Below are 15444 nucleotides of genomic sequence, written 5' to 3'. Positions count from 1 at the left end.
GAATATTAAATGCTGCCGAAATAAACTAAGAAGCCGTTAAGTCAAAAATACTTATTTAAAAAAATTGCAAAAAACATTCTTGCATTTGCATCAAAGCTCATTATTATATTATATTATTATATTATATTATTATATTTTAATTATTGTAGGATAAGTTTTTTTATATAATCCAGTTTTTTTTAACATTTTAGCAAAAGGTTAATACATAATTTTACCTCTATTTCAGTTAGTTACAAGATTCGACATAAAAACGTCACGTATGGAACTTTAAACTTTTTACATCTTTCGAACAATTTTTAATTAAAAATCTGTTTTTAGGCAGAGTGACAGACACACTTGAACAATATTACCTATTAAAATTGTAAAACGTTGAAATTTGTCATTCGTTAACGGTTTTTTTTTAGGTTTTTGACTGCAGTATTGCCAAGAGCCTCTCTTTGACGCTCAACAGATAGTGCAATAATTAAGGTTATTAAGGTATACATGTATGTTGATTACCTGTGTACATTCCTGTAGTAAAACTGTATCTATAATGAGAACAAACTATATGTAACATTGATTTATTGATTAGTAAAGTTGTATGATTTAAACTAAGTTGTTTTATTTTAGACTATTTTTTACAGATTACAAATGAACATAAACTTTTTTTGTTGCATAATTTCCAATTTTAATTTCAGAGCTACTTTTCGACTTGCCGTCGGTATTGTATAAAGAAATAAATGCCTAAATAGTAATACTAACTTGATTTCAATTAAATGAAGTAATAAAATAATTTGATTACTAGCGATTACAGTATTTATGACTTTATTATACAGAGAATGTTGATGTTAATGAAATAAAAAAATAATCAAGCGCTTAGTTTATTTGGTTGACCATATCTTGCTTGGTGGTAATAAAAAACGTAAGAAACATTTCTCGATGTTTTGTCCATCTCTTTACGCAAAGTTCAAAGATTCTTTCTCTTAAATAGAAGAAGACATGTTTGCTCAGGTTTACAAAGTTTCACACCTTTTTTTTTGTTAAGTGTAAGCACAATCACAAACATCAAAAGTGTTGAGTCTTTACAGGAATTAAAGATTATCGCTCTACGTGACATTGTCGAATCATCTGTGCTCATTTGGCACTATTGAAAGCCATTAACCAAGAAGAAGAAGAAGAAGATTATCGCCAGTTAAATTTCATTTGAAAGCGAAAATGAACAGACACATCAGTAGCTATTAATGTTGCAAAGCGACGATACAAAATTACGAAGTGTTTCAATCATCCCTCAATCCTTTGAATTGAAACTGAACATTTCCATTCGTAACAAATTATGCAAATATTTTGGCGCCATTTCGAATCACCGCTGCCAACCGCTGTCAATTTGCATCTCTTAGTGAGTTGTTAACATCTGTGACGAGGCAGCGAGCTGGCAGTGCTTTATTTCACAGCAATTTATGTTGCTGTATTAGACGTTGACTTTTTTAAGCGAGGTTTTCGCTATCTCGCCGTTCTGTTAAACCCGCGCGGGGTCTCGATGTCAAATTATTATCTGTCAATTTATTCAAACGAGATGCTAATTTCAGGGCGTTCGAAAATTGTGATAATTTATCTGTCTTTATTTCAGTTTTGAGCAAACGAGGGTTTATTAAAGGGGTCGCTGAGAGGTAATTGGGCTGTTTTGATCGTGTGGGGGCACCTAATTGAAGTATTTTCTAGTGTCTGAGGGGTGGTTCGAGATGAATGGATTAGTTAGTTCGCAGATAACGATCTGTGATGCGGTGATGGGCGGTTTCTTCTGTTAAGTGGTGTTGTTTAGTAATTGCGGAACTGATTGAATAATTTAATCCGCTTGTTGAATGATCGCTAACTGTTATTTAAAATTATCTTTGTAACAATTACGATAATTTTTCTTTTGATGTGTACATATTATACTGTATTCTTCTGTATTATACATCATCACTGAATGTTTTGATGTTGTGACAAATAAATAATAAATACACGTGTCAAACTCATAGGCTTGCGTTTCCATGTGTGCGGAAACAGTCTTACTTGTTAAAACGATCTGTATATCTTAAATAAATATTTCTTATGGTTGGGAATCGAAAACACGCACCTCATCACATCTTACGCGCTACCTAGTCATTAGTTTATTAAATTGATAATGCTTAAAATAGTTTTACTTAATGAGAGAGATTTTACTCTGTGAGAGATGAATAACAACAGCTAATATCCTAACAATACAGACGTGTGGAGTAAAAACGTCTTCAAACGTCAGGTCATAGCTAGGAATCTAATTTTTTGGCATTTTTATGATCAAAGATTAAAAAGGTTTGATCAAGTATTAAATGATTTGAGTCCTTTATTTTTAAATCAATTTAGCTTTTAGAAATTAAGTTTTGATTTTGGTAGATTACTTAATTGATAGAAATTCAGTCTACCAGCAATTTATAGGATCTATTTGACTGGTAGGTAATAAACTCTATGGGAAAAAGTCATATAAACCTAACAAAAATATGGACAAATGCAGACCAAATTCTTATACCGAGTGGAGATCTACTATATCTTATAGCCACCCATAGCTTGGTACTAGAATTCGGTTTGCATTTTTCATGTTTTATGAGATTTTTTCCATCACTTCAGCCTATCGTAGTCCACTGCTGGACATAGGCCTCCGCAAGTTCGCACCAAAAATGGAGTGAACTTATGTGTGTTGCCCATAGTCATCAAGCTGGGCAGGTGGGCAGGTGACCGCAGGGCTAGCTTTGTGGCACCGAAGACGCTTCCGATTTAGGATTTTTTCCATAGGAAAGTTTATATTGCAAATAAGTTACTTGTAGGCTATCAAGGACACTATCAGTTCGAGCTAAAAAGCCTTAATCTAAGTTTTACTTGAGAGTGTAAACAATATGCTTGTTTGCGTCCACTCTGTGGTTATAATTAGAACTTGCTTTATCGAAATTTGTCATCCAAACTGAGAAAACGTACTACATATACATATGTATTACTTATATGACATTACATTATATAATCGTAGTTTTTATTCATTTTTATGCTTTGTTATTCAAAATGTAGCTTTTACTAAAATTTTATCTGAAGTGTTCAGTTATTTTGAATCGGTTGCCGAAAATTTATACTCCTTATATACGGATCCTTCTTTGAAATAAAAAAGATGCCTATACCCAACAGTGATCGCACTAAATAATACAATATTTACTGTGACAAGCTGAATCACTCCAAAACACGCAATTTTTAAAAAATAATCTATCATCACCAGATATTAATAAACTAATCACTTTATGTACCTACAATAATATGGTATGGTATTGATGATGTACTTATTTGTGAACAATTTGTTTTTCGTCCCAAAATAATTTATTGATAGCTTGATTAAGCATGCAACATCCCATTTTTGGGCATAGGTCTCTTTCTCCGTATAAGAGAGAGATATAAAAGAGAATTAAAGTTAAAGTGAACTGTTTGTATGAATGTTTTCTTAGAGTATAAAGAGTTCTTAATAATATACGCACAAAGTCTATAGGAGTATCCAAATTTGCAGACGACAATTAAAGAAACGGGATACACTTCAGTAACAAAAGAAAAGCCTTATGTACGGTCCTTATACCTATAAGGTTGGGATCATGAAATAATATTTTTTTGAATATCTATTATTAAGAAATCTGCTATAGCCAAATAAAAAAGATGTTTGATGAAATTCAAAATAAGAGAAGTTGAGTAGATTGTTTTCCTAGATTTTTTTTATTATAGTAGAAGTTTGGTTCCATAGCGTCACACTAACTGCGTCGGTATTTTGTTCACAACATATTTAGATTGTATACCACATACTGTTCGTGCAATGTTTATACTTGTAAATTTTTATCGAAAGAAACTAACTGTTGATTACGCTATATGTCAACCAGAAATAAACATGCTTCAAAAGTTTAATTGAATTATTGTTAGTGCTAAAAGTATTATTCTAAGATGGTGTATTATAAAAAGTGCTTAAATGTTTTACTCTTTATAATTTTAATAAGAAAAACCGTACCAAAGGACGAAGTAAAAGAAAAAAATCGGGAAGAAATTAAATCTAAAGATCAAAGACATATCGTAGAAGATTTAGATGATAAGGAGTGGCATATATCTCATTTAAGAGATATGGAATTCGATACTGAAGATTGTGAGGAAGATACTTTTGAGAACAAGGCGAAGAAATACAGGGAAACTTTGAAGAATGACGCTGCGTTGGTTGAATTTGTATCAGGGGATGCCATACAAGTCAACGAGCAAGATTTAATAAAAGGTAAATGTAAGAATAATATCAGTAATATTTTTAAAATAAAAGAAAAAACAGTAACAAAATCCGCGCTAAATGTAACACATATTAAAAAAGAACAAGAAGCAAATGCTACATCTTTTGACGGCGAAGTAAAAACAGCGACAGTGAGTGTAAAAGTTCAAGACAAAATTCTTAAAAATGACAGTAATATTAGACGGAGCGAGTACCAGTTTAGCTCTGCGGAGTACTATGATGAAGAACCGGATTTTGATTCCTCGATTTGTCCGGATACTGTCGATGTCATAACTTTGGAAATAGATCAGCTTAGAAATTACGACGTGGAATGTGAAGCTATAATTGAGTGGAGAAGTCTTGAATAATAAACTCGTTTCCTTTCTTATCGTTTGTACATATTTTTAGATCTCTTTAACATCGTGGTCAAATAAAGAATGCATATTACCTAATTAGATTACATACATTTTATCATCAATAATTATAAACTAAAAAGTCTCCATTAAGAGGCTCCCCCTTCTCAATGACCTTGAGCATTTAGACTTTGCCACACCCCACCCACCCGCACTTCACCTGATCAGTATTACGTAAAGGTTATTAAACTCGGCCATCTACCGGCTCTAGCTTGTACTACTTAGGACATGCGATTGATCCGTTTCCTATACCAAGAGCTTGCGTACAAGTTGTGATCATCCATAATTATTATTTAATTTTCTTCTTGTCGTGTCGATCATTTAGGCTATAAAATTATATTAATTACTAGTTGTTACTTGTTGTTCAGTTCGCAGTTATAAAATAAATAAATTTCTAAAATAAAAGTAGCCTAAGTTACTCCTTACTATATCAGCTATCTGGCAGTGAAAGTTCCGTCAGAATCGGTCTAGCCGTTTCAGAGATTAGGCGGAACAAACAGACATACAGACAGACAAAAATTGTCAAAATGCTATTTTTGTGTATGTATCGTGTATACATCCATATGAATTTAGTAAAAAGCGGTTATTTTAATATTAAAAGCAGCCGCTCCAATTTTATTTGTATAGATATACTAAATTTATATTTTATTCTATTATCAGCTAGGTGAAGATCGACTTTAGGTTCGGATCTTAGACCACAAGCTAAGCAGCTTTACATTTACACAGCTCAAAATTAATAATTTAAATTATTTTTTTATTTGAAGTAAATACAATTGCAAAATTCAACAGTAAGTCTGTCTGCCTGTTACATTTTCATGCCTATCTTGGATTAAAAAAAGTAAATAGATTTGCGCGTAAGCAAGAGCAGCGTGCGATGACGAGCGACACAAGTTCCCCGTACAAAGGCCTCTGGCCGTCTGCCGCGGGCCGCCTGTCGCCCGGCAAATAACCAAAAATTATATTTTTACGATTTTCTAATAAAATACTGCACTTAATAAAAAACCCTTCTGTAGAAATATTAAGTACAGGATTCTTAATTAATAAAAAAAATATTCACTATTGTAAGTAGTAAAATTAGAAAGCCTATACGATTTTTGTACGCGAAAGGAGGTCCAGGTAAACAATTATTTCTCTTTATTTAGAGAATTTTATACAATTATCTTACAGTCACATTAATAAACTGAATCCGAGTTACAACATATATTTATTTGATATTTTTAACGTAACTTTAACGTATACTTTATAGCACATGAAAACGGCCGAATTTGTCTGGGATCCCCTTAAGCAAATACTTAATTTTAAGACTTGTGTTTTCATATATCTAAAGTTCTATTTAGGGTTAAAAAAACACCCATTAGATTAAGTTCCTTAGACTTGAAAACAGTGGCGCCCAGCGTGGGTCAACGATAAACATATCTAATGAAATCTATTTAAATACCTACTGTTTTAAATGTACAAAATTTGCATATTTAAATTCGAATTGAATTTGTTTTGTTGTGACAAAAAAGCAATTTAAAAGTAGAAATACGTATGTTTTAATTTGGAATGATTAAAAAAAGGTGGGTGGGTCTGCAGATGTGAAGTCAAATAAAGCTTATTATAGTACCTTAAAAAAATCTTACTAAAGCTTATTCTTTAGGGTTGTTTGTTCATTTAATTTATATAATGTAATTGTTACTAACCCATTTTTTGTTTTATTTTATTTTAAGTGGATTTGTTACTAACACATAATTTAATTTAATTTAATTTTTAATATGGATTTATTTCTGAAATAAATGATTATTATTATTATTAAACCTTCTGCTAATCCTAGAAATAAGAGTTCAATATTTTTATTCGTTTTGACTTTATTTATTTAATTATTTATGTATCACCAACAAGATAGAGACTGACAATATACACTTATAATCATACATAAAAGATCTTAAAAGCTAAGTGTTATATTAATTATGTTTTACACTCATTGGATTAAATTAAGCACGTATATATAAAGATTCGGTATAATAACTAACAATAACAATATGAATACATTTTAAAGCAATTCCAAAATAGTTTAAAAGAGTCTTGATCAATTGACCGTACAGATTGATATATGAAACGACATTTATGATAAGGAATTACAGTACGTAATACAAATCAAGTCATCTATGTAGTTTACAATAGTGTTGACTCTGCAACAAGAAATATTCGTACCTCAATTTGATTGATGTTTTATACACAGTAGTGACATCTTCCTTCTGCACTCAATTATATAAGATCTTCGATAGATGGCGTAAGGCGTACGTTTAAAGTACAACATATAGGCTATCATAATTCGAAAGAAAAATAATAGATGTCGCTAGTCAATTCTCAGTACAAACAGATCAATAAAGTAATATTAAGTAGGAACGGGTCTAGTCTACCTACTATTTATGTTACGTGTAGAGAAACGTTGAGCTTGCAAACGTTGAGCTTTCAGTCACGTTTCATCCTCCTATGTGCCTACCAGGAAAGTATAGGTTACAGGCGCTGTTTTATACAAGTTCATTGAAAAAAGAACTATATTTCATATAAATAAGCATTAAAGTATTTTAAAAGCAAAAATTAACTAACATAAAGGGAGACAGCAATATTTCGTCATTTTGATTTCGTGATTTTGTTCATACCACTATGGTAGCAAATTAGCGTATGATTCATCAGATGGTAAGCGGTTGCTGTGGCTTATGGACGAAAAAGAAACCTCTTCTTAAATTAAGTAAACTTGAGTTATTTTTTCAGTCTCTCTACTCTAGTCTTTGAGTAATATTTTTTGCTGTTTCTTACTTTATAATTAAAATTTATGTATACTTTTTCAACAAATGTAAAAGTTCTTATAATAAAAAAAAAAATAGAGTATTTCCGTTTTATTGTTTTTTCAAAATCTGTTTTACTTTTTAAAATCCTCCTTACGAGAAGACCTATGCGTAAAACACATTTAAAACTCTACTAACTATTGTCTATGGAACCCTAGTATTTAGTTCAAGGAATGCAACGTGACACGGCTATAACGAGAAAAAAAGAAATTAAAAAAAGTCTATGATCAGATTTAGCAGCATAGAATTTTTATCTGTACTGATATACTCATATTTTCGCTCATTAGTGTGTTATACGCTCTGTTTCGCTCATTAAAGTATTCCTAAGCTTCCATTCGGAATTTCGGAAAAAAAACGGATTTGGTATCAATATATTGATTTGCAGCGTTACCATGCAGCAGCCGAAAAAATTTAGGATTTAAAGGATTAATCATTTGTTATGTTTATATAAGTTAGCTTCAGCCTGTAATATCCCACTGCTGGGCATAGGCCTCTAATGTAACATGTTGCAATAACGGGCAAGTAAACTGACAATTAAATGTTAAAATTCATAATACAAAGAGTACAAAATACATATTTTTTATACACTGTTATTAAAATCGAACCACAACCGTGTATTTTTTCACTACCCCAATCGCTCTCACACTGCTCACCGTCAAGTCACGTTGCAGTCTTTGAATCGAATACTAGGATTGCATAAAACTAGTGTAAGTTAATTTTGCAAATGCAAACTCATATGTTAGCAAATATGTATTCAAACAGAAAACACTTGCGCTTTCGTACATTGAGTTAAAAGCTTATATTATGAATATATAAAAATAGCCTGTTCTTAAGACAGTCAAAATAAATCACAACATTTTTTTTTTTGATATCGCAGGGTAACCCATTTACGGGTGATATCCAGGATGCCCGGGTAGGCATTCCTTGACCGTATGTCGGCTTAGCACTTGGGGGTGCACTACCGACCAAAACCCCTGCGGGAGCCTTCAGCCGCTTTAATTGGAGGGTCCCGGATCTGCAGGCAACAGGATCCCTCCAGCGACAGGCTGGCCTCGGCGAAAAGACCAGACTTCTCCTCCATGGGACTGTCCGGCTCACCTCTAAACAATCCCGACGACGCCATGCCTAGCAGGACCGGGTTCCCATCCCGGCCCGACATGGGCACAGGGGCGTTACTGGAAACGCATTAAGTAGCGCCTCCTACGCACCCCCGTTCGTCGCCTGCGGACGGAGGCCTCGTCGGCGGCCCCCTCCCTCATCCGCTCGTCGTTATCCTTCTGGGACATTACTGTCTCGCAGAAGGAGACCATCGCCTTCCAGGACTCGTCGTCGCCGAGCATCGCGGTGATAACGCTCGGCAGTGACAAGTCCCCTCCGAGGACTGTCGTCAGATCGCGACGTAGCGCCGCCCATCTCGGGCACACCTCGAGGGTGTGCTGGGCAGAGTCCACCGCTGCGCCACAATCGTGACATTCAGTCGTCGGCTCCCTTTGGGCCGTCCGACACAAGTATTCACCAAAGCAGCCGTGCCCGGTGAGAACCTGCGTCAGACGGAAGGTGAGGGGTTTGCGCTTACGGCGCATCCACCGCTCAAGGACCGGGCGCAAGGCAGCCGTTACGCGTGTGCCATGCGGCTGCTCCGCCAGGTCCTCCCCCCACCTCCGCATTAGTGCTTCTTGCCCCATCCGGCGCACCCGTAGGATCCCGTCCAACGTGGGGTTCTCACCGAGAGCCCTCCTACCCGAGACGTATGAGTTGGTCTCGGCAAGGACCTTCGCCACGAGTTCCCACGGGGGATCGCCGGCTAGAGCAGTAGCTGCAGCCCACGATACCGTACGGTACCCCCGGATCACTCTCACCGCGATGATCCTCTGCGCAGACCGCAGCGCGGCCTTATTCCTCACAGTGAGGCGATCCGCCCAAACCGGGGCACCGTACGTCGCCATACTCCGGCAGACTCCGGAAAAAATAAATCACAACATATATTAATCAGAACAATAGGGAAACAATGTAATAATAATCATGGACACATGTCATAGGCCTGGAGAATTCATCAAACATAGTGTTTCCGGTTGTAGTCATCTTGCTAACGGCGAGTATTTGCACAGACATAAACTAGTAGCCAGGATTATCCACAAACAACTTGCTCTTCGATATGGTCTCATTGGAAATGCAACTTTTTCCTAATTTATATCAATTTTGTTGGGAATAGAGGCTTTTAGATAATTTCAAGCACAGACAAGTAAATTATTGGACACGTACTGTGCATATATACTAATAATGCAGGCATACAAATACACGTACAGCAACCAACTGATACCTATCAAACAAATCAGTTACTGGATAGACATAGTGACCTCATAAGGCCGGCACTCTGATAATTTCGTTTGTGTCAAACATAGCAAATCATTGATAACACTATTAATTAGTTACGAAATTGTAGGCTTAATTAAAGTACTTAATTATTTATTAATAAATGAAAAATTATAACTTCATTGTTATTTGTGTTAAATCGATACGCCTGAACAATTTTTAATTTATCTGTAAAATCGAACGTGTTGAATTTCGATGCACTATTTACTTTCATCAAACCCACGTCTCCGTTAGATATTTCACAAGTAAACTTATTCATTACTAATATATTAATATTTTCACTAATAATAAGAACGCACAAACGAAAAATTAAAAGTGAATTGTCATAATATTACTCTGTGGAATGTTTCGATTACGCGACCGTGTCAAAAATCATAATTATTAGTACAAAAGGTATCGAATTCAAGACAATTTAATTTGACAAGTTATTCTTAGGCTGTGCCTAATTTCGTTATTAAACCGACCAATGTTAAAACACACTACTTTTTTCGTATTCCATATGACGCGAGCGACATTATAAAATTGTAGGATTATATAATGTCTGTCATTGCTAACATTTGTTATGAGATTATAGGCAGAAGTTTCATAAAAGGCCCGTCGTCGATGCGCACGAAGCGCTGATATCGCATAATCGCATAAATGACGACGGGTTTTTTGAAGCTGATTTAAATTGAATTATGATTTGTCTTTTTCAAAAATATGTATTCAAAAATAATTGTAATGTTCATGATTTATGTATCATTTTTAGTAACATGCCAAGGTGCCATTCTGCCTATATGAAATGCACGCTACGGGTACAATCCTATGCCATTTTTTGATAATGGTCATGCTTTGCTCTACTGGGATCGGTCTATTGTCACTGACAGGTACTAAATCTGAGATAGTTCCAAATGATGAAAATCTTGAATCGAAATCTTGCCCTCGAGATTACATAGATACGATAGATAGATTACGAGATTACATTCATATTTTGGGCTCCTAGTACATTTCGCGAAACTGCACGTGTTGCCAGTTTTATTTTTTCTTTTAACATTCAGCAAAATTAAACTTTAGTGATTTATGAAATCCTAGTGCTTTGCTTAAAGATTGCAACATGACAACCGTATCAAACAATCGTTTAATAAAGGCATGTATAGACGTCTACTATCGATAGTTAGACGATAGTATCTGGCACTATTTTTTGAATTTATGTAGTGAAACTTCTTTAGTAGTTGTGATTTGAAAACCAACAGTAAACGAAAATGCATCACGATAAAGAAAGAAACACATAAATGTATAGGAGAGAATGAGATAGAAGAATACATAACTGCTCATAACGCATAAGTGACGCGTTTTACATGGCACTTACGACCTTTTTCACTAGTGTGAATATCGTCATCAATAGAACAAATAGTATCGGGCCTACCTTCCTATGACATTTTACCACAACTTTTTATTACAACGAAATTTCATACATGTTGTGTGAATTCGTACGTACACTTTTTTATTGTATCGAAATTATAATCTACTACTTGTAAGAAAGAGATAGATATTATAAAAGAGAAGGTTATCGAGACCGGTGTAAAAAGCAATGAATTTAAGAAATTAAAAAGTGGCGCTCTACGGGGGACTGAAACGTAAAAACTAAATAATTTGCGACATAGCCAGCCCTGCTGTCACCAACCCGCCTGACCAGCGTGGTGACTATGGGCAAAACACACGGGTTCACCCCATTTTTGGCGCGAACATGTTGAGGCCTATGTCCAGCAGTGGACTGTATTAGGCTGAAATGATGAATGATGATGAATGAAACAATTTTAACAACCAGTAAACCTCTCACTGCTACGAAAAAACATTTTCTTTTATTTGGGAAAAAAGGGTAGCAATTTTGTCTGCCTGTCTTTTCGTTTGCGAATTAAAAGAAAAAAAATCTACTATACTTGATAGTTATATAGACAAATATTTAATCCGAGTGGTAATAAAACCTATGACCATTCGCATGCTTGGATTCTTCACACTTATGTAGAAGGGCTGTCGAACAATCTTCATCTTGTACAAATGAATCGCTTAATTTGTTGCTAAGCGTAAAACTCGAGATATTGGCCGATTTTAGTTTAAATTTTTTCTACTTTGTAAAAAAGGTTCTTATGCAATGGAAAAAGTTGGAAGATTTCAGAAAAACTAATTATTATTTCCATTTTAAGCATTTGACAGTTCGCAAGTCAGGACAGCGTTTGTCTCACCTCTGGCCTGTCGAGTCAGCTAATAATAAATTTAAATTATCACACAATTCAAATTTTATTTATACCTTTTTGTAGATAAGCAATAGTATAATTTATAATATTTTTTATAATATATTTTATTTTATTTTATATAATAGATTACCATTATTAACGAAAATATTTCTAAAAGGTTGCGTATATTTTAAAACGAGTCTTTAGTTATGATTTACAAAAAAATATAATAAAACACGTGAATAGTAATTCATAATAAACATGAAAATCACAAAAGAAGACTTTTATTATTTTTTTTAATTTTAAAGTTAACATGTCCCAAACATCACTTATGCAGAGCTTACACAACTAAACACGTGATTCTGTGAGTAGGATACCAGGAGATTAGAATGAAGAAAAAGAGCTGCAATCTATGTGTTGTTTGTTGATGTTGATGCTTACATGCGCCATGCATGTGTTGAATCCACTGCAGATGAGATTAATCACAAGAAGAGGCAAGATTTGTATACACTACAAAAAATGTTTATATTATAAAATTAGCTGTGCCCACGACTACGTCCGCGTGGACTAGTGACTTTGGACAGCATTTTTGGATATATCATTTGTTTTATTTTGGATTATATGATTCTTTAAGCTGGCATAACGTTTTTACCAATGAACAGATTGACATGAAAAAAAAACGAAATGTTAAGTGAAGCTTACCACAATATATTAGTGAAAACAACATCTAAAGCGGATAAGCCGTTTCTGAGATTAGCGTGCACAAACCCAAAGACAAACAGACAAACCGACAAAAATTCTAGCAATCATTGTTTTGGGTGCTATTTGCGTTGGTAAAGGTCCAAATAATATTTTTTCTCATATATCTTCCATCACACCTTCCACACACACACAGACAGCGATTCGTTACATTTTTAGTATATGTATTGATTATATTTCTGAAGCAAAAGCTGACAATTTTTTCATTTTTCATAGATTACAGAAGTTAAGTTACTACATAGCTATCACACTAAACTATATGTATGTATCACCAGTTTGCTGGAAGACACGTGATACTTTAGGGTGGGCACCAGGAAACTAGAACTGTCTAAGGGATCTTAAACGGCTTACAATTAAAAATTAAGCAATATGTACATATATACATATATTTGCAAATTCCCGTGTTTCGTTGTAACTTCCTCTTCTGGGCATAGGCACCTTTTTCCATTTAGAGGAACGATCGTATATCAAATCCACCGTGCTATTACACTACGGGTTAACGTTCGCTATTATGTGTCAGTGATAACAATTGGGACCGATTTGGGTAACATGCTCTACGAGGTACGGTGGGAAGACCACAGGGACAGACAACTAGACCGGGAAGAAATATTTGTACAAATACAAATTTCCTTTATGAGTGGGAATCGAACCCGGGTTCGTAATTTTGAATTTGTACATATTGATTCTTTATTCGATAAATAAATAAATAAATAAAATAATTTACCTACAAATAAGGTGAGATATTGACCGGTTTGAAATGTGGCAAAAATGAGACAGTAAATTAATTTATTGTAAGCCCTTAAATTGGTTATAGCAAAAACTCAAGACTGTACTTACTTATATTTTTGTTTTTAAATTATTTTATTACAACCATTTCAAAAAAAGAAGAAAACAAAAATTTACGTTGACGTGACCACAAAAAGGAACTTAGAAAATAGCTAAGAAAATTAGAATTATCAACTGTTGTTAAAGTATATAGTTTTTTTTTTCGATGATTCATTTACTTTTTTTTTAACTAAATTATGTAAATTAACAAACACTTGTTGTTTGTTTGTCATGTTCGAAAATCTGCGATTGAGGGCAGTGTGGAGAATTTCAAACACGTGACTCTGTGGGGATAGTACCAGGAAACTATAAATTGATAGGAGAGTCAGGAGATCAATACTACGAGGAGAAAAGGATGGGGCGTTACACAATGAACCACCTGTTGCTATTTCTTCTTCCACATATGAATCGTGTTACTGCAAACTACACACGTGTGGGAATCTAGATTTATGTTTTGCGAATTAAATATTTACGAAATATTGAACAAGGAAGAATATTTCATAATTAATTGAAATTAAATCTATAGAAATGGAAACAATAGACTTAGTGAACGAAAGCAAATAGTAGTTGAAGCAGTATGAATGAGCATAATTTTCAATAGGGTTCATCAGTAATAACAAAAGCCCAAATTTTAATTGTATTATTAATTCATTTTAGTGATTGATAAATAAACGTAAGTTAAAGATAAGTAATACGAGTATAACGTCACCTACGAATAAAAGTTTGTCTGATAACTACGTCGAATAAATTGTCTATTAAATTCGCATTATTAAGGATAACTTAATAAGTTACTCATCAGGTCCTTAGGACTTTCAATTTAATTCCATTAAATAAGAATCATCAAAATTGATACAGCTAAGCAAGTTATAAGGTAACAGAAATAAAGAATACACATGAATGGAGAACCTTCTCATTTTTTGAAGTGTGTAAAAAAAGTTTTTAAGAACCATAATGCACTTATCCACGTGATTCTATGGGAATGATACTAGGAAATAAGACCACCATAGAGGCTTTTTAACATTCGAAGTTTGTCTATTAAAGGTAACAAGAGAAAACACGTGATGTGCTGAGCTTAACACAAGGAGAGTAGAATTTTGAAGGAGATTTGACAAAAGCAGATATACCCCAGACTTCTAAAATAAGCTTACATATTTTTAATTTCATTACTTTATATCTTCGTATTATATAAAACCTAACATGCAGATTTCAAAACAAACACCACCTTTTAACTTATCGTTTAACAGAAATTCATATTGCAAATGTTGGAAGGTATTTCAAAGTAAGCCATTTTTTATGTTTTGATAATTGTTCAAAAACTAAAAAAAAGGAAAAGATAAAATATTTAATTATATATTTACGTCAATTTTGGAATAATTGTGTTTGCTCGCAAACGAAAAAAAAACCGACTTCAATTACTGTGTAAGATCGGTTAATAAGTTGAATTTGAAAATATTCCGTGAGTGAAGTCTAAGCAATCGACCACTTAGTTCATTATGAAGATATGTTGATTTCGTGACGCTTTATTTCGTGCAAGATATTACCAATTTTGTATTAAAACACAGTTAAATGCAGTTTACTTTTGTAGCCTATTTGAATAAAGCTATTTTGATTTTAATTTTTTTTTGATTATTTGTAGGTGATTAATAAAATTGGTGCAATGCCATCTATTGCCACGAAAGTTAATCTTGACTTGTTTTGTCTTGCCTTAATTTAGTTCAACTAATTGAAAATAGATAGCGCTGGTAAAATATTTTTATTACGAT

This window comes from Melitaea cinxia, chromosome 2 (genome assembly GCF_905220565.1).
Source record: "Melitaea cinxia chromosome 2, ilMelCinx1.1, whole genome shotgun sequence".
Classification (NCBI taxonomy): Eukaryota; Metazoa; Arthropoda; class Insecta; order Lepidoptera; family Nymphalidae; genus Melitaea; species Melitaea cinxia.
The sequence above is the reverse complement of the archived record's forward strand: the minus strand, read 5'-3'. Positions refer to the sequence as shown.